At 42.8% G+C, this 10905-nt stretch overlaps 1 pseudogene; it reads right to left on the bottom strand.

The window, feature by feature from the left end:
* Positions 1-6115: 6115 nt before the first annotated feature.
* Positions 6116-7949, bottom strand: LOC124387562 (annotated as a pseudogene).
* Positions 7950-10905: the final 2956 nt, after the last annotated feature.

Raw genomic sequence — 10905 nt, 5'->3', positions numbered from 1 at the left:
CTGTCCAGAGATAACTGAGAAAAAATATCAGGGAAGGAAAAGCTTGCTACAGGAGGAAGATAGAGGATCAGCTGCAGCAGAACAATGTCAGCAGTGTGTGGAAAGGGCTCAAAACCATCACTCAGAGGGAGCCCAGCTCTCAGGCTGAGGGTGACCAGAAGTGGGTGAATGATTTTTACATTTGCATTTACATTTGCGGCATTTAGCAGACGCCCTCATCCAGAGCGACGTACAAAAGTGCTTTGAGTTTCTAGCAATGAATAAACATACACTGGTACACAAGATTACAAGCTTAATATAAATATAACTTTTGAATTCTACAAGGCAAACTTGAAAAGTGCTAATTTAAGTGTTTCAGGAAGAGGTAGGTCTTCAGTCGTCGCTTGAAGATAGTCAAGTCAAGTCAGGTTTATTTGTATAGCGCTTTTCACAACAGACATTGTCTCAAAGCAGCTTTACACAAATCAACAGTGAAGGTGAATGGTGTGTTTTTATCCCTGATGAGCAGCCGTGGCGACTGTGGCAAGAAAAAACTCCCTTAGATGTTATGAGGAAGAAACCTTGAGAGGAACCAGACTCAAAAGGGGAACCCATCCTCATTTGGATGACATCAAGAGTTTGATCATAAATCTTTCAACAATACAGAACACTGAAGAGAGAGAACTAACATAAGTACTGGAGTATAAGATTATAAGTGGTGATCTTTCTACAGTCTTATACAGTCTATATGGTTAGTAGCTCCTAGTTTTATGAGCTCAGCATTTGTGATCATCACAGATCCAGCATCAGCTTCTCCATGCCAGAGCCTTTAAACACTCCAGGAGGTCCAATGTCAAAACCACACATGTAGCGGGATCCAAATGGCACTGGTACATCTCTAGATGGGTTAATTGTATTATAATTTACTTCAGGATTTAACCATGAATACATGAATAATAATGTTCAAAATGTTCTACTGCATATAAAATGTAGCGAATTTAGCTCGCAAAGAAAGGTAAATATTTATAGTAATTATAAATATTTAAGTTAAGTTGAATTGACGGTGATGGAATTAACATTACACTTATTTGTCTGTTCGTCCGCCAAACAGACAGTATAATTTATATTAATTCTATAAAAGAGGTATCTCCCTGGCCAAGAAAGATGTAACCCCCTTTTACTTTATACCGTAAATTAAATTAAAAGAGCAAGTAGTTCAGACCGGATGTAGCAGGAACTTTGCATTTACGAATGTACTCAGAAACGATCACTTGTGAAAAATATGGTGTTTAATAAATGAGACAAACACACATAAAACTAGCTACACGAACAAACAAAAGAAATGAAGAAAACACAAATAAAATAAAATAAACAAAGGTGAAAACTAGGAAAGGAGGGAGAGAAAGAAACAAGAAGAAATTGTTAAAGGAAAGGGAATGGATGGAAATGCTTAAGCTTCAAAATTAAGCACACCCTAACCCTAGCTTAATCGTCACAGGAATTCAAATTCACCTTAAGATTTACTAAGACTTAAAATACGCATCTAAATTCGTTGGTAAAGGAAACGGTTACTTGCATTGGCTTGTTGCACAAAAGTCCGGATGCGAAAAGGAAATCTTTGAAGAGCCATTTAGGGTGGGGTCAGATGTTCTTCCAGGTTCTCCTGAAGATCAGAGCGGTGGATGTTCTTGGAAGTGAAGCTTGCTGGAAGATCTTGAAAAAAGAGGGAGTCGTTTCCAAGCTGTTTCGTACGTCTGACCAACGATTGGTGGTGTTCGTGACATTTTAAAGGTCTCGAACTCCACCCATCTTTGGGGGAACGGCCAATACTAAGGGTTGAGATTTTGGAGGGAAAAACTCCCCATTGTTCCATGTGTCTGTGGGCATGGTTTGGATTATAGAACTTTAAAGTTTTATCTGAAGTGTATTGAGACAGTATGGTGACTTTCCTGATCCAATAAAATGTACCATTGTTTGAAAAGTAAATTACAGAAAATTTTGTGGTCATTTGGATACTAAACATGAGAGGATTGATGGCATAACGGCAGCGGTACATTACATACATAGATCAGTAGTCAAAGTGTAACTAATGTTACTACGACATTATGTTCTGATAAAAGAATGAAAACACAAAACAAAATGCACTTTCATTAGGAAAGTGAAGAGCAGATAATTTTGTATAAATTCTGACATCAGGCCTTGAAAGGACATACAGCATTAGAACAGGTATACATTAACGTGCTGGGACCAGTAATTACGGATGTTAGTACAATGTCGTATTCTGATCAAATGAAATGCACCCTTGTCAGGAAAGTAAAGAACAGATAATCTTAAGTCAATTAAACCTTAATAGAAGAGACACATTAATAAAGTTACATTAATAGGATCTTTAGCGTACAACTATAAACAATAAAGGAGATACATACAAGTATAGGTTAATGTCGTGGGGTGTGGAGCATCTTATTCATTTTGTTTAATTAGAAAAAGGAATGCTTTATTGTATCAGTGTGTGTGTGTGTGTGTGTGTGTGTGTGCATTGTGTATGTGTGGGTGTTTTATGGTCGCGGTCTCTATGCGGTCAACAGAGAACCTGCATGGGGTTATCTCGTCTTGTGGTAGGATCCAGACCTTCTGGAGCCAGTTGTGTGTGGGTGTGTGTTTTAGGATTAGGGGGTCTTGGTGAACTCAACAGGAGTTCAGTGTCTGGTCCGGTTTGTGTCTTTAAAAAGGGGGAGTGTGGCACTTTACGACTATATTACCCCCAATAAAAGTTTCAACTTTTGATTGAGGTGAAGATGTCATAGGTTAAAAGGAATGCCTGGGACATGAAATCTAAATGATCTGTGCCAGACGCTACATATTCCCCCCTTTTGGATGTGAAGTTTCTAATGAAGGGAGACTTCGTCATCCAACAGTTATGAAGGTCGGCTGGTAGGTAGATCGTGAAGGTCAGGGAAAGAAACAAACAAAGAAAAAAAAAAAAAACAACAAAACAGGTGAGTCGTGGTGGTCGGGTAATGTTGACTCTTAGCTTCCCTCTGCCCTGGGTTCCTCAGGCATAGGGTTGAGTTTGGTGAGACTTATCGTTGATTCTGGTTGAGTCTTGCTCCTCCGGTGGTTGCGGTTGAAAACACGGGGAAGAGCAGCGGTGCACCTGTTCATGGATCTTTGTACTTCATTGATTTTTTTATTTTTTTTTTAAACAGAAGTAGGGCAAGGCCGAGGCTCAGTGCATACCCGATGATTGTGGAGATGCAGAGTGCTGTGTCAGCGGCAGTCCAGGCTCGGGCGACGGAGAAGTTAGTTGGGACTGGCAGCCGAGACAATGCTTGGAGGGCCGTGTCGACTGGGGTGATGTCGATCATTTGCCTCCCCCCTTCCTCAATTCTCAATTCTAATTCAGGGCCCAGGGTGAGATTGTGATTTTTGAAAAAGTCTGTGATTTCCACCTCTGATTGATACTCCTCACTGGGAAGGTGGAACAGAGCGAGGTCCCCGAGGTGGAGGATGAATCCACATATTCTGGTTAGGTAGACTCACACAGGTGGCAGTGTCATGCTTGTCGTAGGTTAATGTGGCGGTACAGATGGGCGTGTTGACAAGCCATTTATCCCCAACAATCTCTGCTTGCGTGTCCGTGACCTGGCTGCGTGGCTTGGCTTCAGCCGGACAGCAGGTGTCCTGTTGCATGGGTTGCACCCCGCAGATTCCTTCAGTGTTGTCCCTGGGGAACGGCTTACTTGGGCAGATATAATGAATGTCCTTGGTCCGGGTACACATGCGCAGGTTCGGGGCCAGATATAACTGTGGATTGCTGTCATGGTAGGCTACCACCTCCGGGGTGTGCACCTTGATGTGGGTGTTTCCTTTCCAAAAACCGACATTGACAACATCTTTGAGCCGATAAATGTTGTCCGATTCAATGATTGGCAAGTTAAGGAGGAAGGCTATCTCACCCTGTTCAAGGTCGATATGAAGTAGGATGGATCCTCCCAGTGCATACGCAAGATGGGCTTGAAGGGAATCAGTTGAATGGGTGGTATAAGCTGTAATGAGGTTGGAGTCTCCGGGTCGGTATAGCAGGTGCAGTGGCAATGTCATCTGTCGTCCAATCAATAGTTCGAAAGGCGAGATGCCTGTTGACTCCTGTGGTGTTGCCCTGATGGCCATGAGCACCAGAGGAAGTTTCATGTCCCAGTCCTTTTGATTGGCAGACACATATTTCCTTAACATGCTGACCACCGTCCGATTAGTTCGTTCCACTTGACCCGAGGAGATAGGGTGGTGACTGATGTGAAGTTTTGCTTGCACACCCAGTAGCTTCCAAATCTGCTGCATGACCTTGGCCGTGAAATGGTTGCCTCTGTCGGAATTGACTCTCAGCGGTAGCCCAAACCGGGAGAAAATACAATTCATCAGAAGATAGGCGGTGGTTTGGGTAGTATCGTTGGGTGCTGGGAGGCACTCCACCCACTTGGTGAACTGACACACGACTGTGATGAAATATTTGTTACCCCTTGTTGACCTGGGAAGGGGTCCTACCCAGTCAATTTGGAGGTCTGACCACGGAAATGTGACTCCTCTGCGTTGCAGTGGGGCTCGTAGTTTGGGTTTGCTGGTTGGAATTGACAGCACATAAGGCATCCTTTAACATACTCTGTCACATCTTGCTGCATGCCAGGCCAGTATGCCACTTGTTTCAGTGTCTCATAAGTGGCTCTTGTGCCATGATGTCCGGCACATGGTGCGTCGTGGGCATACATTAACATGACCCCCCTTTGGCACTGTGGCACCACAAGTTTTGGCGCAGTGTGGTCATCAGGGGCATACAATAAAATGCCGTCTATCACGCACCGCATGGGTTTGACATCATGTAGCCGTTTTAGGGCTGGGGAAGCGGCCAGATTAACAGCTGTGACAGGGTGGTTGGAGGGGTTAGAGAGGTGGTAAAGGATGGTCTGTATAGTGGCATCAGATGCCTGCATGTCAGCGATGTCATTTGTGGAGATTTGTGGAGCAAGCAAAAGTGGTTGTGAGGTGGGAAGTGTGGTTGATTGAGTTCGGTAGTTGCATACGCCTAGGGAACTTCGGAGTTCTGAGATGTTGGCAGGAGGCTTGATGTTTTGAATTGCGCAGATGCGGTTGGTTTGTGGTTCGATGCCCTGTGGTCCAATGAGCAGACCTACATAGTTGACTTTGCTTTTGCACCATTGTTCCTTGTGGAGGGCGATTTTGGCCCAAGGGATGCTTGCTGTGTGCATTTTGAGGGTGTTGAACAGTCTGACGCTGATTGCTAAGTTGTTGGCCCATTGTGCTATTATAATGTCCGTCGTTGCAGCATCAGCAAGCTGTAGGCTTCCCATGGCCTGGGGACAGTATGAGTCAGAGTCTTTAGTTAGCTGAAAAGCACAGGGCAATGACCTTGAACTTTGCTCTCGGTTCAAGTTGCCTTCTCGGCTGGTGGTATGATTGCCCATGACCTTTGTGGCTTGGCAGTCTGTCTTGGATGCTTTTGGTGACCGAGGGGGTAGAGGTTCTCGCACTTGAGCCCAGAATTTCAACTGTTTAAAATCCAACAGTGGTTCGAAACGGTCTAGAAGGTCTTTTCCGATGAGCAGAGGGTAGGTGTCCATTGGAGAGATGTACACAGGGTGCACTACACTCATAGGGCCGATGGTCAGGTGAATGGGAGTTATCTGTTCGAGCTTGACTTCATTTTGGCTGTAAGATTGCACATTCAATGCACACTTTTGCGTTTTAAGGGTTTGATTCTGTCGCTTAGCTTCCACCTGCAGTCTGTAAAAGAGTTGGGTTGACATTAAAGTCAGATCTGCACCAGTGTCCACAAGAGCTTCTAGTCTCAGTTCATTCTCTAATGTGATGGCTAGGTACAGCTTTTTGGCCATTCCTTTTTCAAGCAGGTTCCCTAGGAGCCTTGGCCCTGGGGCAGGTGTAGTGACTGACAGGCAATCAGAACTGGATTCAAGTGGCTCATCGGGGAGGCAGACCATTAAAACAGCACTCTTGGGGATCTTGGTGTTCTGGCTGGAGGTTTGGTGTGTTGAAAGTTGGCGGCCTCTGGTGGTTCGGTTTGCGAGGACATATTGTGAGTGTTCAGGTCAGGTTTCCGGCTTAGTCATAATTGATCTGATTTGTCCTTCTTGTCCTTTTTGTGGTGTTTTTCTTGGATGATTTCCTTTAAGATTCTCAAAATCTCTGCTGTTTCCAATGTGTTTTCTGTGTCTTGTGTTATTGGTAGTCCATGTTGCTGGGGTTTTTGCTGTTTCCAGTCGAAAACTGATGCTCGTGTTGGCGAGTGCCAGTTTCCTTTGGGCCATTTAGATCCTTCCCAGGTGGTTCCGTCTTTTGGGTTGAATGGTGGTCGTTGTCTGTCCCAGGATCTCCCAGGGCGTCCAGCTTGGTATTTGGGCCGGGCACCGCCGTAACCATGTGGTTCTCTGTTGGTTGGAAAGCGTCGTGACACTTGTTGGACAGGTTTGTCACGATAGCGTTGCTGGGTGCCCTCTAGTGCCAGTTCTGAGCACTGCTCGGAGACAGAATAGATTGCTGCCCCTTTTACAGTTTTTTCGGGTACAGTCCTTTGCTTGGTATAGGCTTTTCGGGCTAAGTCTCGCAGCTGCTGGATGGACATTTCCCGTCGGCAGACCAGGACCCCCAGGTGATGACTAACAGCAGGGTGCAGGTTTCTGAGGAACAAAGTTTTGAAGTTGAACTCTTCCTCCATTCATGGCTCATTTCGGGCTCCGAAGTAGGCCTGTCGGAGCCTGTTGTAATAGTTTTGTATGGTTTCATGCCTGCTCTGTTTTAGGTCCAGAGCAGTAAACAGTCCTTGTTCTGACTCTGGGTCAGAGAACTCCTTAATCAGGGCCTTTTGAAGCTGCTGATAATCCGCTTTGATCTTGTCTGGCTGCCGGTCCAGGAAGCTCCGCACCTCGCGGCTGGAAGTGATCCTGAGGAGGTAGAGTTGATCTCGTGTAGTAACATTGGCTAAAGTCTGTAAATGAAAGTCAATGTCTTGTAGGTAGGCGTGTATGTCATAGCCTCCTGCAGGGTCTGGCATGAAAGTAGGGATGTTTCTAGCCAGTTTGTCCAATTCCTTAGGGGCCACACTGTGACCGGGAAACAGGGTTTCTTGAAAAGTCTCCCACCCTGGGGAGGTCTTGAGTCGGGTCTCGCCCCTTTTGAAATGTTGATTCTTGTTTTGGAGATATTAGTTCACTGGTTAAGGGAAATTCCATGTTGGGTATTTCTTTTTCAGAGTCACTTTGTAATCTATATGCATGTTTTAGCTCCCTGTGAGCTGTGTCAAGTTTGTCTTTTAAGTGAGTTCTTTCTTGATACAGGGTATTGATTTCCTCCCGGGCACTTTGCAGATGCCCTTCGTATGCCTTAGCTCTGGCAACTCTTTCTTTAAGTTCAGTCTCTGCTCTTATCAAAAGAGCCTTGGCTTGTTGGAGTTCCTCACTAGTGTCCTTTTCCTGCTGCTCTCTGCGCGCTGTGTCTACGCGGAGATCAATCAGGGCCTGTCGTAGTCCTTTTACTTCCTCCTGTAGCTCTGCATCCTTTTCGTCTGCCGTTCCTCGTTGGCTCTGAGTCTCTGCCATGATTTGGTCTAGCTGGTCGTGAGCTTGTGCTAGATTCCTCTGAGCCTCCTCAGCTTGGATCCGAAATGACAACGATTCCTGTTGCAGGCGAGAAACTTTTACTTCATCCATCTTTGCCTGGGCAATGAGGTTGTAGGTCAGTAATCCGAGGATCTTGGCCAGCTCCTTGTGGCTATAGTCCTGCATAGGATTGTGGGACATCACCGCATTTAGGTTGTCATCAAGCTGTTCCCGGCTCAGGTGTTGCAGATCAACAGCAGTTTCGGGAACAAGGTTACCCATCAGGGCGTTCAACCAGGTCTCTAGCTGGTCCCAGTGTGCCTCAGGGCTGGATGGTCTGGACATGCTGGCTCACTGGCGAAAAGAGAGAGAGACAGACGAGGGCCAATGCAAGTTCTTACAGTATTGGTGGCCTAAATAGGCAAGAACGTACTCTACACTCAATTTGAACTGACTAGTTTAGACAGTTAGCGGAGGCCGGATCGGGCTAGCGGCGTGATAACCTAATGGATCACCTTAAAGGTTTGGCTACTTTAAGTTCACTGTGATGATTTCCCAGTTAGGCCTTTACCTCACGTCACAACCAAATAGAATGAAAATAGACAGATCAAACTCACAATAAGTGATAGAGCAGGACGAGGTCTGAAAGGGGAAGGGCTATAAGGTCGAACCTAAATAGCACTTAATTTTAAATTTTAGCTTCACCCTCTATTTAAAATTTAATTTAAAATAAGTGAGAGGAAGTGGGTAGTAAATCAATGAGCAGGGAAAAATTAGAGAAATAAAGATAATGATAATAATAATTATAAAGCAAATAAAAGTCGATAACAAAATGTCAAAATAAAAATTCAGTAAAAGGAACAAAAAAAAACAAATTTACTAATAATAGTAATAAAGCAAGAAATAACCAAACAAAAATAAACAAAACATTAATAATAATAAAAAATAATAAAAGGGAGAAAAGGGAGAAAAAAAATTAAAAATAAGAATAACAAAACAATATTAATTGAAGATAGTAAAAATAAAATGAAATAAAATTAAAGACAAACAAACCAGGAGGTAGAGAGAGAGAGAGAGAGAGAGAGAGAGAGAGAGAGTTCACACACACTGAAGTTAGAGGTGGGGGTGCTTGCAAAGGTACTAATTACTTAGATAACCTGTCCCCTGTGGTTTATCTGGAAGTGTGGGGCCCTAACTTATCTAGTGGGGGTGATTGATAACGTTTGGGGTAAGATTATTCTTGACCCTACGTGTCATGACAGGTGTCAAATTAAGGAAGCAGGCTTTATTCGTTGCCTCAATAAGTTAATGCTGAGAGGACGCAGCTAATAATAAAGGTAAAATTAAATAAGTATATAGTCAACAGGGTTCCTTCGCTGTTGATATGTAAGATTAGATCTTAAGAGTTAGCTGATAAGAGTTACACTACTCGAAACACAGTTTAACAACTGAGGAAAGGTTTCTTCTTTCCACAAATTCCACAATTTGTGCCACTCAACGGCACACAGTGGGTGGGTCAGGTTTGTTTCGCTGCCCCCCAAAATACATAAATAAACAAAAGAACAGGGTTTCTTCGCTGTTCTAATAATCACTTGATCAAGGTTTTCAACTCCCTTTACATACCAATCAACAACTAGTCAGTAGTATATTTATGATTGGGTCTGCATTAGGCACGCATCAGTTAGCTACTCTGATGTTTAAACCTAAACGGAGTATTATCCTCTGGTTTGAAGTAAATTGGAACACGCAATTACTTCAACAGCGATGCAATTACAAGGCCTTAAAAGATGATAAGAGGAACACGCTCAAATCAATCTTTAATCTAACTATGGGGAGATTTCTTCGTCCCCGTAGCTGATTACAATAATATTAAAATGTGCAGTAAAGAGATTTCTTCGTCTTTACGAGGGATTTTTAATATTATAACTGCAGTTTAAATTCTTCTCTTTTCTTTTTTTTTTTTTCGATTAATCGTGACTTACAAATAGGAACAAAATAACATAAAATAAAACAAAATAGTGATCACTAAAGCGTAGTCTACGTTGCGTCCTATCTCACCCCAAGCGCACAGTAAATTAACACAAGTGAATTGACGCTGAGTTAGTTCAAAAAAACAAAGTCTGAACAACTGCCCGCATTCTCCACCATTATATGTAGCGAATTTAGCTCGCAAAGAAAGGTAAATATTTATAGTAATTATAAATATTTAAGTTAAGTTGAATTGACGGTGATGGAATTAACATTACACTTATTTGTCTGTTCGTCCGCCAAACAGACAGTATAATTTATATTAATTCTATAAAAGAGGTATCTCCCTGGCCAAGAAAGACGTAACCCCCTTTTACTTTATACCGTAAATTAAATTAAAAGAGCAAGTAGTTCAGACCGGATGTAGCAGGAACTTTGCATTTACGAATGTATTTAGAAACGATCACTTGTGAAAAATATGGCGTTTAATAAATGAGACAAACACAACATAAAACTAGCTACACGAACAAACAAAAGAAATGAAGAAAACACAAATAAAATAAAATAAACAAAGGTGAAAACTAGGAAAGGAGGGAGAGAAAGAAACAAGAAGAAATTGTTAAAAGAAAGGGAATGGATGGAAATGCTTAAGCTTCAAAATTAAGCACACCCTAACTGGGAAATCGTCACAGGAATTCAAATTCACCTTAAGATTTACTAAGACTTAAAATACGCATCTAAATTCGTTGGTAAAGGAAACGGTTACTTGCATTGGCTTGTTGCACAAGAGTCCGGATGCGAAAAGGAAATCTTTGAAGAGCCATTTAGGGTGGGGTCAGATGTTCTTCCAGGTTCTCCTGAAGATCAGAGCGGTGGATGTTCTTGGAAGTGAAGCTTGCCGGAAGATCTTGAAGAAAGAGGAGTCGTTTCCAAGCTGTTTCAGACGTCTGACCAACGATTGGTGGTGTTCGTGATATTTTAAAGGTCTCGAACTCCACCCATCTTTGGGGGAACGGCCAATACTAAGGGTTGAGATTTTGGAGGGAAAAACTCCCCATTGTTCCATGTGTCTGTGGGCATGGTTTGGATTATAGAACTTTAAAGTTTTATCTGAAGTGTATTAAGACGGTATGGTGACTTTCCTGATCCAATAAAATGTACCATTGTTTGAAAAGTAAGTTACAGATAATTTTGTGGTCATTTGGATACTAAACACGAGAGGATTGATGGCATAACGGCAGCGGTACATTACATACATAGATCAGTAGTCAAAGTGTAACTATTGTTACTACAACATAATGTTCTGATAAAAGAATGAAAACACAAAACAAAA

The sequence above is a fragment of the Silurus meridionalis genome, chromosome 6 (genome assembly GCF_014805685.1).
Source record: "Silurus meridionalis isolate SWU-2019-XX chromosome 6, ASM1480568v1, whole genome shotgun sequence".
Lineage (NCBI taxonomy): Eukaryota > Metazoa > Chordata > Actinopteri > Siluriformes > Siluridae > Silurus > Silurus meridionalis.
This window is presented reverse-complemented; position numbering and strand designations above follow the sequence as displayed.